Raw genomic sequence first — 19,716 nt, 5'->3', positions numbered from 1 at the left:
GAACCTAGTCCTTTGTGTTCTTTTGGATCTCTACGCTGGAGGGGAAAACACAGATGGGTGTTAGTTGTCAAAACAGAAACTCAGCCCTAATTCCAGCATTATGAAATCCTACTGGATTGCTTCCTGCTAGGCGCTGCTGAACCATTTGCAGCATCGTTTTTCAGAATCTGGCCCTGCGAGGTTGCTGACTGCCTAACAGCCGGCAAAGGGCAGCGAAGGCATTGATGACTGCGAATTATTGGTCATACTACTGCCTCTCTCTCTCTCTGTTGTGCTTGTGGCTCTGTGTGGACAGAAGGCAGAATAATGTCAGCCAGCCAGCCAGCCAGCCCATCCCTTCTCCTCCCCTCCTCCCCACTATGACTTTAGTTTTGATATCACATCATGATTCTGAGCTTGGAACACCATAAATTTTCTCCAAATGTATAGTAATTCCTTGGTGCAGTCGAAAGTTATGATTCATTTATACTGGAGTGACAGCATAATACCTAGGTGTCAAAATCTATTAAAACTGTTCAATGTCTTCTGTTTATTTTTAGAACCAATTGAGACTTAACTGATGGTGAAAAATATACAGTCAAGTGTGTTTACTTCACCTTTACAAAGAATCTGTTATAGTCCCAATTAATTTGTTATTCCTGTCACAACAGGTACTGGATACTTCAAAACTGTCATTACCGTTTTTGCCTACTTTTTTTTTTTTACTTTAGTTTAGTTTTTTGTTCTGTTATTCACAAAGGCTTTCTGTTTATTTTTAACCCATTAGGAGAGAGACCGAGATAATGGCTCCACAACATTTTAAAGCTGCACATCGCCTCGCAATTTAATTAAACGTGCAATGGATAAATAGATCTCCTCAGCAGCCGAAGCCAGGCTGCCACTGAATTTTTCGGCTCTCCCCATAACAATCAGGTGTTGTTTTCGGAGCTGGATTTAATGATGGTCCACAGGAGCATCTTTCATATGCACCGATATGATGAGCCAGATGGAAAACATTTGAATTAAAAATGTACTACACGAGGCAGCCATAAGCGCTGAGGTAGTCTTCAGTGCAAAATCCAGAATGGGTATCTCATTGTTATTAATTAACAGTACATTCCTTCAAAGGAGAGACTCCCCCTCCCCTCCCCTGGCAGTATAAGGGTTTTTATGGTTAGAAAATAGGCTGTATACATCTTAAAACCAAACACCATGTACTTAGGAGGTTCGTGTAATCAGCAGAAATAAAAGCAATTTCAGCAAGGCAATTGCAAACATAACCGGTGAGATGAGTAAGTGTTTGTGAATGCAGATGTGAGAGCGTCGTAAAAGGAAAAGGTGGGGGGGTGGAGCAATTATGATGTGCTATTGCCATGCGCTTTCCCAGAAGCGAAGGGAAGGAAAACCGCAGATTTTGTCGCAGGGAATTTAGAACAAGGAAATGGTAAGAGAGAATGGAGAGCCAGATCCTATGTTAGTAGGATGGATATTAGTCAGGGGCATCTTCAGATATCACTGATGATGGTTTAGGTTTACATTCATACATAGTAACAGCCCTTCTCTCTATATAATTTGGTTAAAAATGCTTTTAGAAGGATGGGTTTGTAGGCAACCAATGACGCCATCCCATACATGCAAAGTCTTCTGCTTGCATTGCAAAACTACCCTTCCCTCTCCTTCCCTCCCCCACTATGACCCCTGAGCTGCCACCCCATCTGCTCTGGGTGGTTGGGGGACTCCCAGAACAGATTTGGGGTTGCATGAGGGCTGGAGGGGGCATTCTTTGCGTGAATGGAGCAACTTTTGGGGGGATACAACCCATGGCTCCCTCCACTTTCTTGATGCAAGAAGGGAGGAGTGAGCCTGTATTACTTATCACATTTTTGTCCAGGGAACTCATATATAGGTTTATCCCATTTCAATCTCACAGAAACCCTATGGAGTAGGTTAGGCTGAGAGATATGACCAGGAAGCTTCATTATCAATGGAGGGATTTGAACCTGGCCTTTCTGGTCCAAGGCCAACACTCTCTTCACAATGGATGTGCCCTAACAGATGTCTTCCAAGTGCATGATTATTAAAACAAAGGATACTTTCAGAAGTGGCACCAAGAAGAGTATTTGAATTTGAATGTCATATATATACGGAAAGAGCCTAATGCATGTTCAAATTGTGTGTGATGTGGGTGGCGCTGAGGTCTAAACCACTGAAATTCTTGGGCTTGCCGATCGTAAGGTCGGCAGTTTGAATCCCCATGACGGAGTGAGCTCCCGTTGCTTTGTCCCAGCTCCTGCCAACCTAGCAGTTTGAAAGCAAGCCAGCGCGAGTAGATAAACAGGTGTCACTGCATCTTTATAAGTCCCCCAGTTTCCCCTCAAATTTAGCTTCTTAACTGCAACCACCTCCACTGGGGATACCTGGTATGGGGTCTTTCTTTCTAACAATTCTCTGTACCTGACCCAGACATTGTAATCACATGATTGTAAAAAAAAAAACCTTATGTACTTTAGCCCCATGGAGTTCAATAGGACTTATACCTAGGGCTGCAATCCTACAGTACAAGCTTAACAATGTCTGCTCACAAGTGACATGGTTAGCTTTGAGCTGGGATACTGCAGTCCCAGGTATAGTTGTCAGGGGCTGGACTGAGGAGGAATGGTGGGGGCCACTGCCCCTTCTCCTGAACCTTCCCAAGAACAGGAGGACAGTATAGATTTGGAACAGTGGTTTGCAGAAGGACATAGTTCAGAGGCTGCAGAGGGGGAAAGCTGGGAAATATTGGAAGAGGAACAGCAGGATAAAGAAACAGCTGACAGACTCAGTGTCTTTGTAGAGCATTCCTGAGCCCCCCTCTCCCAGGACTAGGCGGGCATTAAGAGTAGTAGAACAGAAAGCTCAAAGGCGGAAAACCCGGATGACGTAGGATAAGAGAGACAGAGGGGGTTGGGTTTTACTCGGAGCAACGCCATCACTGAGATAAGGACTACATTCCTTTGTCTCTCTCTGTGAATACTGAATAAATCACGTGGTAAGGACTCTTCATGTTTATCTGTTTTTTTGGCTGCCATCGGGGAAGGGATAGATTCCCTGAACCTTGACAATGACTGCTCCCCGCTTAAAACGGGGGGCGCCCTTTGCGTGGACGCGTGCAGCCCCTAGATCTGGAGCGGCCCCAACAGCATAGGCTTGGCTTTGCCTTCCCTCAGGTGGGATACCTGGAGGTCTCCGCCTACCTCAGTGAGCTGCCCAATCCCACCTGGGGGAAGCGTTGCCAAGGAGACCAGGCCAGGTAGGGGAGGGATTACCTGCCCACACAATAGAGGGAGGATCTTACCTGGGAATCCCACTTGGCTCATGTTTATCTGTTTTTTTGGCTGCCATCGGGGAAGGGATAGGATTCCCTGAACCTTGACAATAGTCTACCTAGGCACAAAGCAAACAAAGGTGGTCTTAGTTCTGAGCAAACACACATAGGATTGGATTGCACTTGGTCAGTTTATAAAGCAGTTTACTGAAACCTAGGCAGTTAAAGTTAAGAAACAAACGTTCTGAATGAGAGCTCAAGAAATATATGGAAGGGCATCTTTCCTTGGTATATTTGAAATTAGACCAGCCAAACCACTGGAAAATAGTGGCTTGGTAATTTTTCAGTGTATGAAGAATGGCTGATTGGTCTTTTCGAAAGCATTTGTATGTGTGTTAACTGTGACTGAGGACAGGAGCCGATGTACCCTCCCACTGACCCAATGGAAGAGAAGTTATTCACATTTTAGATGGGCTAACCTCATTTGATGGGAAATGAGGCATCGCAGGTTTTTATACATTATAAGATTTTTATTACAATTTGGATGATTATGCTCGATAGCTCTAACTATGTAAAATTAAGCACAAATAGCTTAGAAGATTTTGGAGTTAGAGAATGACTATTAGGTCTCCCATGACCTTTTTTTATGCCAATATAACCGAATTTCATCAAGTATATTTTCTAGCATTTCAGACTTGTACAGTTTTAAGCGTCTCAAATGACTGCTTCCACATTCGAACTGGACTTACACTCTAGCAAAAAAATTCCTTATATTTTTGCTAGATTCATCCCATTATTCTCAGTTATGTCCCCTCTGCACAACTTCAGAGAGCTTCATATAAGAGATGAAAGAAGAAGAAATGCATATTCAAGCATGGGGGAGATACAACATAGGTAGGCAATATCGGTGATTTACTAATGCAAGGCTATGCAAGCTTTGGAGTTGCAAAGAACTCTTCATACATCAGAATTAAGTACATGAAATAGGTTACTTAATTCTCAGTTATAAAGAGAGCAAGGTTACTAATGATCCAATTTCACAATCCATTTCAGTTCAAGCAGTTGGATGTCAGCCATTTGAAGTCAGCATGACTAAGTTTAAATCTCAGTATTGCTAATGACAGTATTTTAGTCAACATAAATATATATATATATATGTATATAGTTATATGTATGTTATTTTACAAAGGGTCATGAACATTTTTTTTTTAAAAAAGAGATGTCACCTTACCTATTTTGCATATGTCCTGCAGGTAACTTTGATTTTACTGGGATGTATTTTGCATAGGGATGGCGAGACCAATCAATTTATTATCATTGTCAGTTTCACATGTATTCATTCATAAGTACATTCCGCATTGTTTCTAGATCAATTTGCAATGAAAAAAAGGAAAACAGTGTTTTTAAGCAGAGGTTTCGGTAAAACAGGCATGGAGAGATGACAAGGGGTTGATTTTTAAGAAAACAAACCAGTTTCAATAAGGAGAAATAGCAGAGATGGGTACAACATGGACTCTTAACACCAAAAAGAGAAAATAATAGAGCTTTCACAAATTCCCTTCTTACTGTACGCAAGCATTTTTTAAACTGCCACTCCCCCCCCTCAGTGTCTTCCCACTACCTCGACTCAAACCTCTGCCATTGTTTACATTCATAATTCCCTCCCCCTCCTCAGTTGTCACTCCAGCGGAGCTTATTCAAACCTTTTCCCTTTCAGGATCCTTCCATCCCCGCTTTAGTCAAACCTCTGCCATTGCTTTCCCCACAAGCAAACAAAGAGCTGTCGATGGGAGAATGCAGTTCAAAGTCTGTGAGGAGCATGGCCTATGGAAAGAGGTTCTGGTGGGAGGGATGGAGGATAAATTGATTCAGCTCACATTTAAATGCTACGTTACCTCGTTCATACTTTCAGAAACAATGCATGAACCCAAATGCAGTGATCCTTTGCAATGTTTGCAATTTCCTATAACGAACCCAAGTTATTATTTTGGTAACTTTGAATATTCTTTGCACTCTCCAAATGTCTTTAAAGAACTGTACTGGGCTTATCCCCTCGCTTTAAAACAAGAGAGCTTTTATAAAGCTTACAGTGTAAGAAAGCTTCCAAACAAGCGACAAGGGCTGTTTCCCCCCTTTTTTCTTTTTCTGTGTGTGCAGTTATGGTCCATCATTATTAAATGTCTCTTGTTGGATGGAAGAGGTGCTTCATCACAAACAGCCATTCATCAGCGCTTGCCAAGCCAGCTCACATCTGACCTCTGCAGTAATAATGCTGTATCAAGTAGGCCAACTACCCAGTTTAGCAACAGAGCAGGGAGCGTAAGCCGGCTTCAAGATTAAGTGCACTGTTTCAGGTTTCCATTCCCAGGTGCAATGCGGGCTGATGTTGTATTGATTGCAAAAGTTTACCAGTAAGTATCACAAACAACAATAGCCAGGTCAATGATCGGTGATGCCTGAATATGAATTCCCTGGCGGAAGCCGTGTGCACACTCTGGGCTAAGGCACTATTATCATGATGTCTGAGCACAGGTTGAATAAGGCTTATGTGGAAAGAAAGAGAGTGAGGTGAGGGCTTGCGGTTTGAAATGGCATTTGAGCAACTTGCACGCGGGAGCAGGAGGAGAGAGACAATGATGTAATTATATATCCCTAGTTCCCGCCGAGACAGGAGAAACCTGTCATCCTTCAATGTTTGTAGGTTCACAGGGCCTTGTATTTAATGCAGCTTAAGACTCCCAGGCACCAAAAAGGTACAGGAACATGACACAGAACTCCAATCCTTCCCTGGGTGGAGTATCTCCAAAAGAACCATAAATTATTAAAAACCTGAATGAAAAATTAGATTGCGCTCATTCTGACACAGGTCTGCGGGTAATAAATTCATAGGGAACAATAGCCAAGAGTGCCGAACACATGATGGCATAACACATACCCTCCAACACTTTGAAGCCAAAATCCGGGACGTCATCTTCCCATTTGTTATTGTGAGAGCATGGCAGCCATTTTGGTTCCTGTGATCTCACATAATTTCGCACTGCGATCCTGCCCCCACACAAACAAATTACCTTTTTAGGACATGGTGCCCAAAAATGTGTGCTTTGGGGTGCTGTGCAAGATTGCGGCACCCAAAAAGTGCTTTTTCCAGGGGAAAATTGCACCAAGAAATCCTGCAAGAGAATGGCAACCAAAATGGCTGCCATGCTCTCACAATAAAAAAAAAATGTGGTCCTATTCCTGTAACAGGAAGTCCATCTGATGGCCCCTGAAGACTGGTGGCCCAACTTGGGCTCAGCTGAATTCCCTTTCTGTCCCATTCCCTTCCTTCTCTGCTCCCTGAAATGCTGCTATGGGGTATTTTCACAGCTTGAAATTGTCCCACATTTCCATTACAGCAATATGATACCATTAAAAAAATGGAATTAACAATTTAAACGTCCATTGGCAAGTAATGGAACGCAACGGAGCTGAGCTTGCCTATAGTTTCACATATCTGAAATCCTAGCTCCTGTGTTCATCTCTATTATAAAAAATCATGTCCCTTATCCATAATGGGAATCTTCCTTATTAGCGTTCCACTGTATTAACATTTTATATCTAATGCCTAACTCGCAGTGCCCATTTTGCAAAGAGACTTTTATAGAGATGTTATCCAATATTACTACTGCTACATTAAAAGGACATTTTGCAATCATTTTTGCTTAAAAACTCTTTATACTTTCCCCTTCTCGATAATTTGCAGTGAACTTCCATGTCCCAGATACACCGGGTAAGGATAAAATATCCTTTCTTGCAATTTAAGTTGTGATCAAATGCATGTTAAGTGATTATTGTTAACTTAAATACCACCTCCAAGATCTTTAAGCTGCTGAGCTAACAATAGCAAGTCAATCTTTTAAAACTTGGGTATTTGTTTTTGGTTGGATTTATTGCCTTTGTGATTTATTATGAGGTTTTAAAGTGTAGTACACTATGTAATGGACTGAGGCTGAACAGGCGCCTCTGACAAAAAGGCTTTCTTAGCCATATGGTGCAACTGTACCACTTACTTACACTGGTTTGGCAGTAATCTATGGGGTAGTCGCATGACATGTCCCTCAGCATAATGATTGAATGAGTGAGGGGGGTCCCAGGGCCATGTGGGCTCTCACAGGTGCCAAGTCCAGGGGGCTGTGCATGTCTGGGCACATAATAATATAATTGTGGGGGCCAGGCAGCCACAAAGTCAATAAAAAAAGCTGGCAGGAAGAGAAGCAGCTCAGCTCCGCCCTCCGTAGCCAGTGAGTGAGGCATCCTTTTCCGGTGGTCCGGCTCAGACACTGAAGCAGAGTCTCTCGGCCTCTGAGTCCGAGTCTCTCTCCCCTGGCGCAGAAAAGGGTGCCATGCTGCCTGCAGAGGACGGAACTGAACTCAACTCCGTCCTCCACAGCCAACCAGCAAGAAAAATAATCGCCGCAACACAAATGTGTAACAACACATGTCCAAATGCGGTAGATGGACACCCACAATCCTGCAGGTGAGATGGCGCCCCTGGGTGGGGCTCACCCTGCCTCCCATCTATGCATTCCCCACTATAGTTCACATGTACAGCCAGTGAGGGAAAAGAGCTATATGTGTGTACTAATGTCCACGTTCTGAGTTCCTCCACATGATGGGGACCTGCCCAAAAAGGTCCCCTCCCTGCACACTGAGGAACTGTTCACATGTCCACCAATATGTGAATAGATTCTTTCTAATACTGGTATCTGAATGCACAGATACCAAAGATGTATTATTTTATTTACCACCCTTTATCAAAAGATCCCACGGTGCTGTACAATGTCCACCCCTATTGTTCAGCCCGGACATTGAGGTCCAGCACCGAGGGCCTTCTGGCGGTTCCCTCATTGCGAGAAGTGAGGTTACAGGGAACCAGGCAGAGGGCCTTCTCGGTGGTGGTGCCCACCCTGTGGAACACCCTCCCACCAGATATCAAGGAAATAAACAACTTTCTGACTTTTAGAAGACATCTGAAAGCAGCCCAGTTTAGGGAAGTTTTTAATGTTTGATGCATTTATCGTGTTTTTAATATTCTGTTGGGAGCCGCCCAGAATGGCTGGGGAAACTCAGCCAGATGGGTGGGGTATAAATTATTTTTTATTATTATTATATTATTATTATTATTATTATTATTATTATTATTATTATTATCATCATCATCATCATAATTTTATGGAGCATAATAATAAAAACCTAATACAAAGCACAATAATAGATAGCATAATAATAAAATAATCATAACAGTCGTTATTGTCGTCCGTCCGTTCCCATACATTTAACATGCCATAGATTATTTCATAGCTGAAGGCTGTACAGAGGAATGTTTTTGCCTGGTGCAAAATGATGATGCCAGGCAAGCCTCTCTGGGGAGAGCATTCCACAAGCAGGGAGCCACCACAGAAAAGGCCTGCTCTTGTGTTGCCATCCTCCAAACCTCTCTGGAAGGAGAGACATAGAGAAGGTTCTCATGTGACAAGTACTGGGTCTGGGTCAGTTCTTATGGGGAGAGGCGGTCCTTAAGGTATTGAGGTCCTGATCCATGCAGGATGCATTTCTGCGGTGGATGTTGGCAGTGGGGATGTGGTTAAAGAGTGCACTGAGGTGGGACTAGCCCTGTGGTCCCATGGCCTCCCTCACACATTTGTGTGTATACATGGGTTCATGTGGTCCTCTCCATCCAAAAGCACCATTATTAAAGGTGGAAGATGGAACAGGAGCTGGTTGTGTCATTAACATGGAGGTTTCCTCTGTTTCTGTTAGCAAAGAGGGGAATTAATTGGAGAAACTGGGGAGAAATGTGTTTGGAGTATCAAATAAACGGAGCTGGAAATTGATTTGGGTAGGGCATGGGTGGTAAATTAATTTTAATGCCACAAGGAATGGAGGCTCCATGCTGGAGAGATAGGAATACTGCCCATCAATCATTAGAAAAGCAGAGGAACTGGCCATTCTCTTCTTCGATTCAGAAAGGAATTGTTTGCAGTCGAAGTGACAAACCTGTTTTACAAGCAGAAAGTTGAATCTGTCAAAAAATAAAATTAAGAACGAGAAAACAACTTCCACTTTATAAATTACTGCTCATATTAGTGCATATTACCCTTCTGATGCCTTTATGAGTCTTCAGAGAGATACTATTAACATCATTAAAATACAGCCTTACTGCTGTAGCGCTCATTGAATTCAATATAAAAACCATTCAGTATCTCTTATTGTCACCTTTTCTGCTTAGATGGGAAAACATAAACCAGCATTTTAAATTTTGCACAGAAACCTGTAAGAGCTGTTGTTGCTGTTTGATATGAACTCAATATATTGCAAAGAACAAATGAGATGGAAATTGGAGTCAGGTTTCATTTATTGCTCTTTGAAATAGTTTTGGATTTCTGCATGTAAGGTAAAAATCTAAATGCCAACAATGTGTAAGCTGATAGAAGAATGATTGCTGGAAAAGAAGTCTCCTAGGTGATCTTATTAATGCACGTGAAGTATTTGGCAGGAATACTCATACTAATTCTGGTACTCACATTAAAAAGGAAGATTTAGTTGTATATTTCCAGTTTACTGCTATCACTTTTTGACTCAGAACCAGTGACGGATTCAGTGTTATTCATGTAAAATTCTTCTTCTTCTGTTCCGTAGATGCATTGGGACAACCAATATCAATCTAACAATGTGACTTGAGTTTCTGCCATTTTCTTTTCGAGCAATTTCCCAGCAAAATACAAACAAAGATCATTCTTCCTGGTTAGGACCAATAGAGAGGTGGTGTTTTAAGGATAGTTTGCAAAACAGGCACAAGGAAGTTTGGGCATCAGTGCTGCTCTCCTAAGCAAGATAAAGGTTTTGAATAGGATCCTTGGTTCACCAAGGAGCTTTCACATACACATTTATTACCGGTAATTTGTACAGTCCTGTCACTGTACATTGCAGTCTACAGACTTTCATAACGCTTATACCTCATCCTTGAGAAATCTACAATATTCAAGGACCTCATCTTCTAAGTTCAGACAGGATAGCTATTGTATGGCATGGTAATTTAGATCTTGATCCAGTTTTGAAATGCATTGGTGAAATTTGTGTTTTCATCTTGTATTTTTATCTTGTGAACCACCCTGAGATCTTTTGATGAAGAATAGTATATACAGTCGTGCCTTGGTTCTCGAACGCCTTAGTACTCATATGTTTTGGCTCCCATATGCCAAAAACCTGGAAATGTTCCGGTTTTCAAACGTTCTTTGGAAACCAAACATCCGACACTGCTTCCGTGGCTTCCGATTGAGTGCAGGAAGCTCCTGCAGCCAATCGGAAGCTGCACCTTGGTTTTCAAACAGTTCCGGGAGTTGAAAGGACTCCCAGAACGGATTAAATTTGACAACCAAGGTACGACTGTAAATGTAGGGAGCCTCATGGGCTTGCTGATCAGAAGGTTGGCAGTTTGAATCCATGTGATGGGGTGAGCTCCCTTTGCTCTGTCCCAGCTCTTGCCAACCTAGCAGTTCGAAAGCACACCAGTGCAAGTAGATAAATAGGTACAGTTGCAGCAGAAAGGTAAACAGTGTTTACATGCGCTCTGGCTTCCGTCACAGTGTTCTGTAATGCCAGAAGCGGTTTAGTCATGGTGGCCACATGACCCGGAAAGCTGTCTGTGGACAAACACTGGCTCCCTTGTTCTGAAGTGAGATGAGCGCCACACCCCATAGTCGCCTTTGACTGGACTTAACTGTCCAGGGGTCGTTTACCTTTACCTTTTTACCTAGTATATAAATCTAACAAATAATGATAATGATAATAATAAGGGTGATCCACATGCTTTCTCCTACTACTGTAGCAAAAATATTAGGTAAAACTGCTTTACAAAGATGTGTATATTAGGCAAAATTGCATATTAGTTAAAATTCAGGCTAAGTTCAGGTAAAGGGTGATACAGTGGTGCCCCGCAAGACGAATGCCTCGCAAGACGAAAAACTCGCTAGACGAAAGGGTTTTCCGTTTTTTGAGTCATTCCGCAAGACGAATTTCCCTATGGGCTTTCTTCGCAAGACGAAACGTCTTGCGAGTTCTTGCAAGTTTGTTTCCTTTTTCTTAAAGCCACTAAGCCGTTAATAGCTGCTAAGCCGCTAAGCCGTTAATAGCCGCTAAGCCGCTAAGCCGTTAATAGCTGCTAAGCTGCTAAGCCGCTAATAGCCACTAAGCCGCTAATAGCCGTGCTTCACAAGACGAAAAAACCGCAAGATGAAGAGACTCGCGGAACGGATTAATTTCGTCTTGCGAGGCACCACTGTATAATAAATACATAAATGCATACATACCTAAACACATAAATTAGAATGCTGATGAATTTTCACGAGAACTTCTAAAACAACAACAACAACAACAACTGGTGTGCAAATGCAGAGAATTGAAGATTGGAAAAGGGAAACTGAAAGTGAAATTGACATAGTCGCTTATCCCAAGACAAAGTGATGAGAAATCTGCACAATATTCCAAATGGGGCTACACCATAGATTCATATAAAGAAAATGTGATGTTTATAGGTTTCATCTTCAGTGTATTTCCTATTAATTCCTAACACAGAATTTTCTTTCTCCATAGCTGATGGCCTCATGCTGAACGGACACTGATGTTATTGATGTTTTTAATTATGTTCTATGAATATTAATAGACTGATTTTATTGCATGTTGCAAGCTGCCTTGATATATTTTATGAAAGTGCAATCATAAATGTTAGATAAATAAAATAAAAAATGTTACTGAGTTATCCCTTCCCAATATTTATTTCCTGGTTACTCCCTGCTGCTAGTTCAATGTGTGTGACATTACAATGTTTCGTATAAATTGCTTCACACTTATTTCAGATGAACCTCAGTCACTGTTTTGATGTCTATCCACAAGTTCATTTTGGACCACTTCTCAGTCTACTTTAGTTTTTGCCATCCTAGTGTGTTGAGAGTTGCTTGCTTCCCTCCATTGTAGGAGCCATCCTATCCTCTGCTTCCTGTTCCCTAGCTCAGATAGATCCCTAAAAGGACAGTCTTCTTGACCCCTGAGAAATTCATTTTTTGAACCTAAAGGCTCTCCACTGTACTGCAAAAGTTAAGCAGTTTAAATACAGCTAAACCAAAACTAAAGTTAAGCTTGAAAGGAGGGATGTTAGGATACAGCTTCAAAGTAAGCAGGGCTTAAGTGCAGAGTGATCTAAGCAATAGTACAAATTGAAGCTATAATCCCTGGAAGAACTGGGATAGAAAGGGTTTAAAACTAAAGGCGTAGATTCATTCTGAGAGATGAGAGGATAGAAAAGGTCTTAAACGAAAATGTAGCATTGCAAATTTCAGCTAAACTTGAAGTGGTTCAGACTTCTGTGCTATGAGAGCAATCCACTTGGCCTCTTGTTTCATTTAATCCCTTCCAGCCAGAACCTCTTCCATCATCATCATCATCATCATCATCATCATCACCATCATCATTTTATTATTTATACCCCATCCATCTGACTGGGTTGCCCCAGCCACTCAGGGCAGCTTCCAACATATATAAAAACATAATAAAACATAAAACATTTTTTAAAAACTTCTCTATATAGGGCTGCCTTCAGATGTCTTCTAAAGGTTGTACAGTGGTACCTCAGTTCTTGAACAGAATCCGCTCCAGAATCCCATTCCGCTTCTGAAACGTTTGAAAACCAAGGCCCGGCTACCCATTGGTTGCAAGAGCTTCTCGCACTCAGCAGAAGCCGCGTTGCACGTTTGGGTTCTGAAAAACGTTCGAAAATGGAAGCATTTTCTTCTGAGTTTTTGGCGTTCAAGAACTGAAACATAGGGTATTCAGGAACCGAGGTACCACTGTATAGTTACTTACGTCCTTGGCTTGAGGGTCACATAACTCCATACGCTCCAAGATTTCTCCAATGAAAACAGAGATGTCCTAAGGAAAAGCGGACATCCCAAGATCAAATGAGAAATCAGGACAGTTTCTGTAAATCTAGGATTTTCCCTAGAAAATAGGGACGCTTGGCGGGTCAGAGATTGGATGGGTTTTTTTGCATTTTAAACCTGAATATGTTTGACTGGTTTAGTAATTTGGTGGGTGACATGTGACCTCATCCGGCTCGACAGTACCACGGGCCCGTAATCCTGCTGTAATGTTTCCTTATTAGCTGCTCAGCACCAGTCCCGCACCAGTTGCGGAAAATCCGCAGCCGCCTCAGGCACCACTGGAATTAATTACTAGGAGACGCACGGCTGTTTTGGAATTGTCATCTTGAATTTATCACTTGCCACTTAATGTAACTCATCTGACCTAATACCTCTTCTGGGCCACTGGGGGCTTTGGCACCAGATCCAGTGGGGTAATAGCGGGGGTTTTCCTGTATGCCTAATGCGCCTGTATATCTGGGCTCACATCTGCTCAAGGCCTAGCTACAATCCTGTCCTGGAGGCAAAGCATGCTAACAATGCCCCTAGCAAATTGCAGATTACCCATACGTCATGTTACATCTGATGCTGGGAGTGATTCGGAGGGAGGGAGGGAGGGATGGTAAGATGGAATATTTTTTTTGCTGTTTTGAGATGATAATCTTTCATTACATTGGATGTAACAAGGCTCCCTGTTTGCTCCTCTGATGTTGGCATTATCTGGAAATAATGAAACAGCCTGCTCGTGTATAAATGAGTAAGTGGCTCCGAGGGAAGAAGAAAAGGGAGCGGGTGGCTTGTGAAGCGAGGCCCAAGGCTATGTTTTGGTGGGTTGCACTTTTTGCAGAAGTCGTTCATTAAAATGACTCACACAAAGAAGTACATTCCAATTGCTATTCTCAGTGCTTTTTCTTTCGAGAAAAAGTGGTGCCGGAACGCACCATGAACGCTTCCCTTGTTCTCTTATATAATGGCAGTGGCGCCCGCCTGAGAGGTGCCAGAACTAAATTCCAGCAAGTTCCAACTGAAAAAAGAAGAAGCCCTGGCTACTCTACATCCATGACGGGCACCTGTCCTATGTTTCAAGTGACTTCCTGTTAATATGTTCATTCCCTGTCCACCTAACCCCTTCTAGAATATGGAGCACACACCTGTTATCTTACGGCTATAGTAACACAACTAAAAACTAAATCCATCTTGTGTTTAAATATGCCAGCTCTTGTCTCGAAACAAGGACCGCAACAATTAAGGGCAGCATTTTATACAGAAAATCAACCCTTTCTGTTTCTGGTCCAAGACGGAAATTTTCCACAGTCCTAATCACAAGGCCTTGATTTAAATGTTTGTGGCATTATCTGTGCAGAGATATATTTTACCCTGCCAACAAGCAGGAATGACTCCTTTGTGTGGGAAGCCATGAACATCCTAATGATAAAAAGATAAATAACAGAAGTCGGCTCGAGTTGCATTTTAATAATGAGGATTCTCCACACATTTCTCCGGCAATCTTTCCTCCGGCTTCCCCGCTCTCCCCGCTTTGCACAGTAAAGGTAGAGAGATGTATAAGGCCATATAAACATTAATAGTTACCCTATTGTGTTTTAGAAAGACTATTTATAGAGAAAATACAAAATGTCTCCCTGAAGTATACTTAGACGTAAGCTACCATAATCTTCCTGCTCATGCAGCAGGAAATCTAATATACCAGCACAATAAACCTGTAGGAAACAAAGGTTTTATGCAGCATTAAGGGGGACAGCATTAAAATACCGCAAAGTTATTTTTAAGAGCTGAGAAAATTGAGGGCCATTTTTTAACAGAATGATAATATCGTAATAGGCTAAACAGGTTGCAGGAGTTTCAGGTTCCTCCTGACAGTGTTACTTTTTGATTCCATTTCAGCCCAGGGTTCTGCTGGGATCGGTGACATAACATTTCCAGAAACATCTGAGACTGCAGCCTAGAGGTAAAAATAGCACTCCACAACTATAATAACCCCCCTCTAAAAACAAAGACATCCTCCTTCTACTCACTCAAGCTTAAAAGGCATTTTGATGGCTTGTCAGGAGAGTCCCCAAAAAGGAAACCATCTCTGGTACAAACAGTGCTTTTTTTTGGTTTGTAAAAAACAGCAACCCCAAAAAGAGGTACTCATATTTTGAGAAAAGGGTTGTGGGTGTCAGCACAAAATGGCTGCCATGGGGAAAATAAAAAGGACATGCCAGCACACGGCTGGACTGAGTGCTTGTGCTCTAGCTACCAACCCTCCTGTTTCGTTGCTTATACAGTGGCACCTCTGGTTATGAACTTAATTCGTTCCGGAGGTCCGTTCTTAACCTGAAACTGTTCTTAACCTCCCGCTGCGCCGCCGCACAATTTCTGTTCTCATTCTGAAGCAAAGTTCTTAACCCGAGGTACTACTTCCGGGTTAGCAGAATCTGTAACCCAAAGTGTTTGTAACACGAGGTGTTTGTAACATGAGGTACCACTGTATGCACAAGCCAACCCTTTGATCAGGCCCCACACATCTAAAATACACCATACTGCCAGTGGTGCAGTTAGATCATTACAGACTCTGGACTTAATAGTTTCAGTATATGTGGCTCTTTACACACCCTCTGACATTTCTCTGATGGAAATAGGGACGTCCCATTCCATCATGATAATTTTGCTATTTATACCTGTTATGTATTGAACTTCTCACTCTGGCCACCAGGAGTATCGTGTATATAGTTTTCACTCAGGTCCACGTCAGTTATTTTAGGCGGGAAACCCTGGGTTGTTGTTGCTACAATGTTGACAGCCGACTGCCTATAAAAGCAGGCTGGCTGAGCTGTTTGCTGTTCAGTTCTGTTCCAGCTTACAAATAAAGAGCTGCTTTGGAGAAATTGCTGTGTCATCTGATATGTTCGCCCACAACTTAACACTGGCGACGAAGGTGGGATCGATGGACAACAGAGCACAGCCAGATGTGGCCACCCTCTGAGATAAGCTGAATCACGGAGCTGAAACACTGAGCGAAATCACGGAGTAGAACCAATTCAGAGCTGACTGTTCTGGCTAGAGCACAGTGTTCCATCCATCGCCTCCACGTCGGCATCGGAACCATGGCTTCACTCATGCCTCTACTGCCGTTTGCCCCAGCCTCTGAATCATGAGACTCCTACCTCACTCGGTTTGACTGCTACCTCCAAGCAAATGAGCTGACAAGTGGGTCTGTAGAGCAGAAGCGGGGCCTCTCCTCAGCCTTTGTGACCCCGAAGTGTTCGCGACGGCCTGAGCATTGGTTGCCCCTCTAGCAGTCCAGGCAGCACCTTGGGACACGATTCAAGAGAAGCTCCGCAACCACTACACCCCAAAGCCATCCAAGATTGCTGCCCGCCATGTGTTCTACCACCGGAACCAGGCAGAGGGGGAGTCAATCAACAACTACACCACTGCCCTCTGACAGGCTGCAATGCACTTCGAGTTCCGAGACTTAGATGATGCCCTGATGGATCAAATCATCTGCGGGGTCTGGGACATCCGTCTGCAACGGCATCTCCTCGCCAAGCCAGACCTCACGCTGCAGAAAGCCACTGAGGAGGCCGTGGCCTCAGAAGCTGTTCAACTCTCCGCCCAGGAAATCCACAAGGCCAGTAGACCGTATTTAAAGGACTATGTTGTTGGACATGTAACACTGTTGGTCTAATGGAAGTATGTGAAATGTAACCGATATGCTTTGTGCCTAATTGAACCATTACGTGTAGTGCTGTATATAAGGAAACCATTATGATTGTAACTAATGCCTTATCTCGGTGGGGAGGGGTGTTATGTATTGAAGTTCTCACCCTGGCCACCAGGAGTATCGTGTATATAGTTTTCACTCAGGTCCATGTCAGTTATTTTAGGCGGGAAACCCTGGGTTGTTGTTGCTACAATGTTGACAGCCGGCTGCCTATAAAAGCAGGCCGGCTGAGCTGTTTGCTGTTCAGTTCTGTTCCAGCTTACAAATAAAGAGCTGCTTTGGAAGAATCGCTGTGTTGTCTGATGTGTTCGCCCACAACTTAACAATACCCCACACATCTTACTGGCTTTGCCCCAGTCACTCTGGGCAGCTTCTAACATATATAAAAACATAATACAACATTAAACATTAAGAAAACTTTTCTGTATGGGATTGCCTTCAAACAGCTCAGCAGTTGAATAACTCCATACCCTCCAACAATTCTCCAATGAAAATAGGGACAACCAAAGGAAAAGCAGGACATTCCGGGATCAAATCAGAAACTGGGATGGCTTTTCTAAATCAAGGATGTCCCTGGAAAATAGGGGCACTTGGACGGTCTGTCTTTAGATGGTAATGTTTAACCAGGCAGAGGGCCTTCTTGGCAGTGGCGCCTGCCCAGTGGAACACCCTCCCATCAGATGTCAAGGAAATAAACAACTATCTGACTTTTAGAAGACATCTGAAGGCAACCCTGTATTGGGGAAATTTTAATGTCTAATGTTTTACAAGTTTTTATGTGCTACATTGAAATGTGGTAGATCAGCCCTCCTGATTCTGAGTATAGCCCTGGACTTCTAGCCCAAAGTCCACTGTACTTTACACATGCTGAGAGGTACATTATATGTTTCAGGAGCACATCCTGACACTGGGGAAAAATAGATCCCAGGAGCTAACCCTTCTTCAACCCAGGTCTGAAATTCTGTTCTGTCCCACCTCATATGTCCTAACCTTAGTCCACCCGACCTCAGCACTTCACATCACCCCTTATTTCATTCCAACTGCCCCTCTACGCATTGCTAAAGAAATGCACTTTCTACAAATATGCAATATTGTAATAAGCATTCTACGAAAGAGGCAACAGTATGAAACATCCCCAATATATTTTGAGCCAATAATAATAATAATAATAATAATAATAATAATAATAATAATAATAATAATAATTTAATTACTTGTTTCCCGCCCATCTGACTGGGTTACCCCAGCCACTCTGGGCAACTTCCAATATATATAAAAACAATAGGTTGTTCTGTTTTTGAGGGTGTGTGTGTATGTTTTGCCTTAGGAATGTTACAGGACTTGCTGTGGTTCACTCAGATTATCCCAGCCATGAATATAAACTTAAACGTAACAGGATTCGATAAACTGGTGACCCACATTAATTAGCATAGTTTAACTGGATATATATATATATAGCGTTCCAAAGAGATTGGAAGTTCAAAAACACATTCATTCCTTCGTGGTTTTGCAACAAGATGCTCTCAACTCCTAGGAGCGAGCGTTGCTTTGCATCTATTCCATATCTGAACATTCATCCTTGCAGTCTTTGTGGAGCAAATGTATTCTTTCGGAAAAATCCCCCGTTCTTATAATTTGAGGAGAGTTCTGCATTTATAAACAGGCAGCCGCAGGAAAACACAGAGCAGCCTAAGAGCAATTTCTTTTGTTGTTTGTCATTATGGGGAGAAAGGGAGAGGGGGTGTAGGCGAGCAATTGTCATGCAAGCACAGTTGTAAGTAATAATGTGGCCTTTAATGACGGAATGATGGACCTGCCAAACACTAGCTCCTGCCATACACTGCTTGCCTCTCCCTGCTGGAGAGCACAAAGATGCCCATCTGGGAGTTATTAACATATCCTCGTCAACTCACAACCGACTTTAACATAATCCATATTTGTTGGAGAGGGTCCAACATCAGCTAGAGAACAGCCGTCACGTGACTCAATGACACATTTCAAGCAGCACACATAAAGCATGCTTGGGCAGCTAAGCAGTTCCAAAATGCAAATGGATAAAAAACACTCTTCCGACTAGATAAAAAGAACAAATCCCTTTTGGCAAGGAATCTTAGATACTCTTAACATTGAGTGGAAACATCAGGCTAGGGAGAATGGACAGATACCCACTTATTTGGGGTGGCGGTTGTTTTTGCTATTTCCTCCCCCCTTCCTCCCCCTTTCCTTCTTCTTTTTAAGCATGCACTGCCAGAGTGAAAATGAGCCTTAAACATATTCACTTTAAGCTGGCAAGTGCTGCCACACGAAAGATCTGCGCACGAGAAATACAAATTTCTCTTAATTCAGCAGTGTCCCAGCCTTCCTTGTGTAAGCCATGAAAACGTGAGTTGTTTTTGTTTTCCACATTTTCAGTACCACCTTTCGCCATCACAGATCCCAGGGCAGCATGCAACCCAGTAAGATTAAAAAAAGGACACACAAAGCAATCTGGCAAGAAAATTAGAAGAATCCAGCAGGGTCAACAGAGCAGAAAGGGCAAGCTGATAAACAGCACAAGCTACAATGCTTGAGTGTGCCCGTGCGCAAGCACGTGTACATCACATTACCTGAAGAACATCATAGGTTCCAGGTGAGCCTCCTTGGGAAGGGAGCTCTACAAATCCAGTTTGTCCGTTTCTCATTTTTCCGGATTAAAGTTCAGTTCTCCACATTTTTGCATCTTCAACCTTCATCAACATTTCAGTTAGGTTTTC

Source organism: Podarcis muralis, chromosome 1 (genome assembly GCF_964188315.1).
Source record: "Podarcis muralis chromosome 1, rPodMur119.hap1.1, whole genome shotgun sequence".
Classification (NCBI taxonomy): Eukaryota; Metazoa; Chordata; class Lepidosauria; order Squamata; family Lacertidae; genus Podarcis; species Podarcis muralis.
This window is presented reverse-complemented; position numbering follows the sequence as displayed.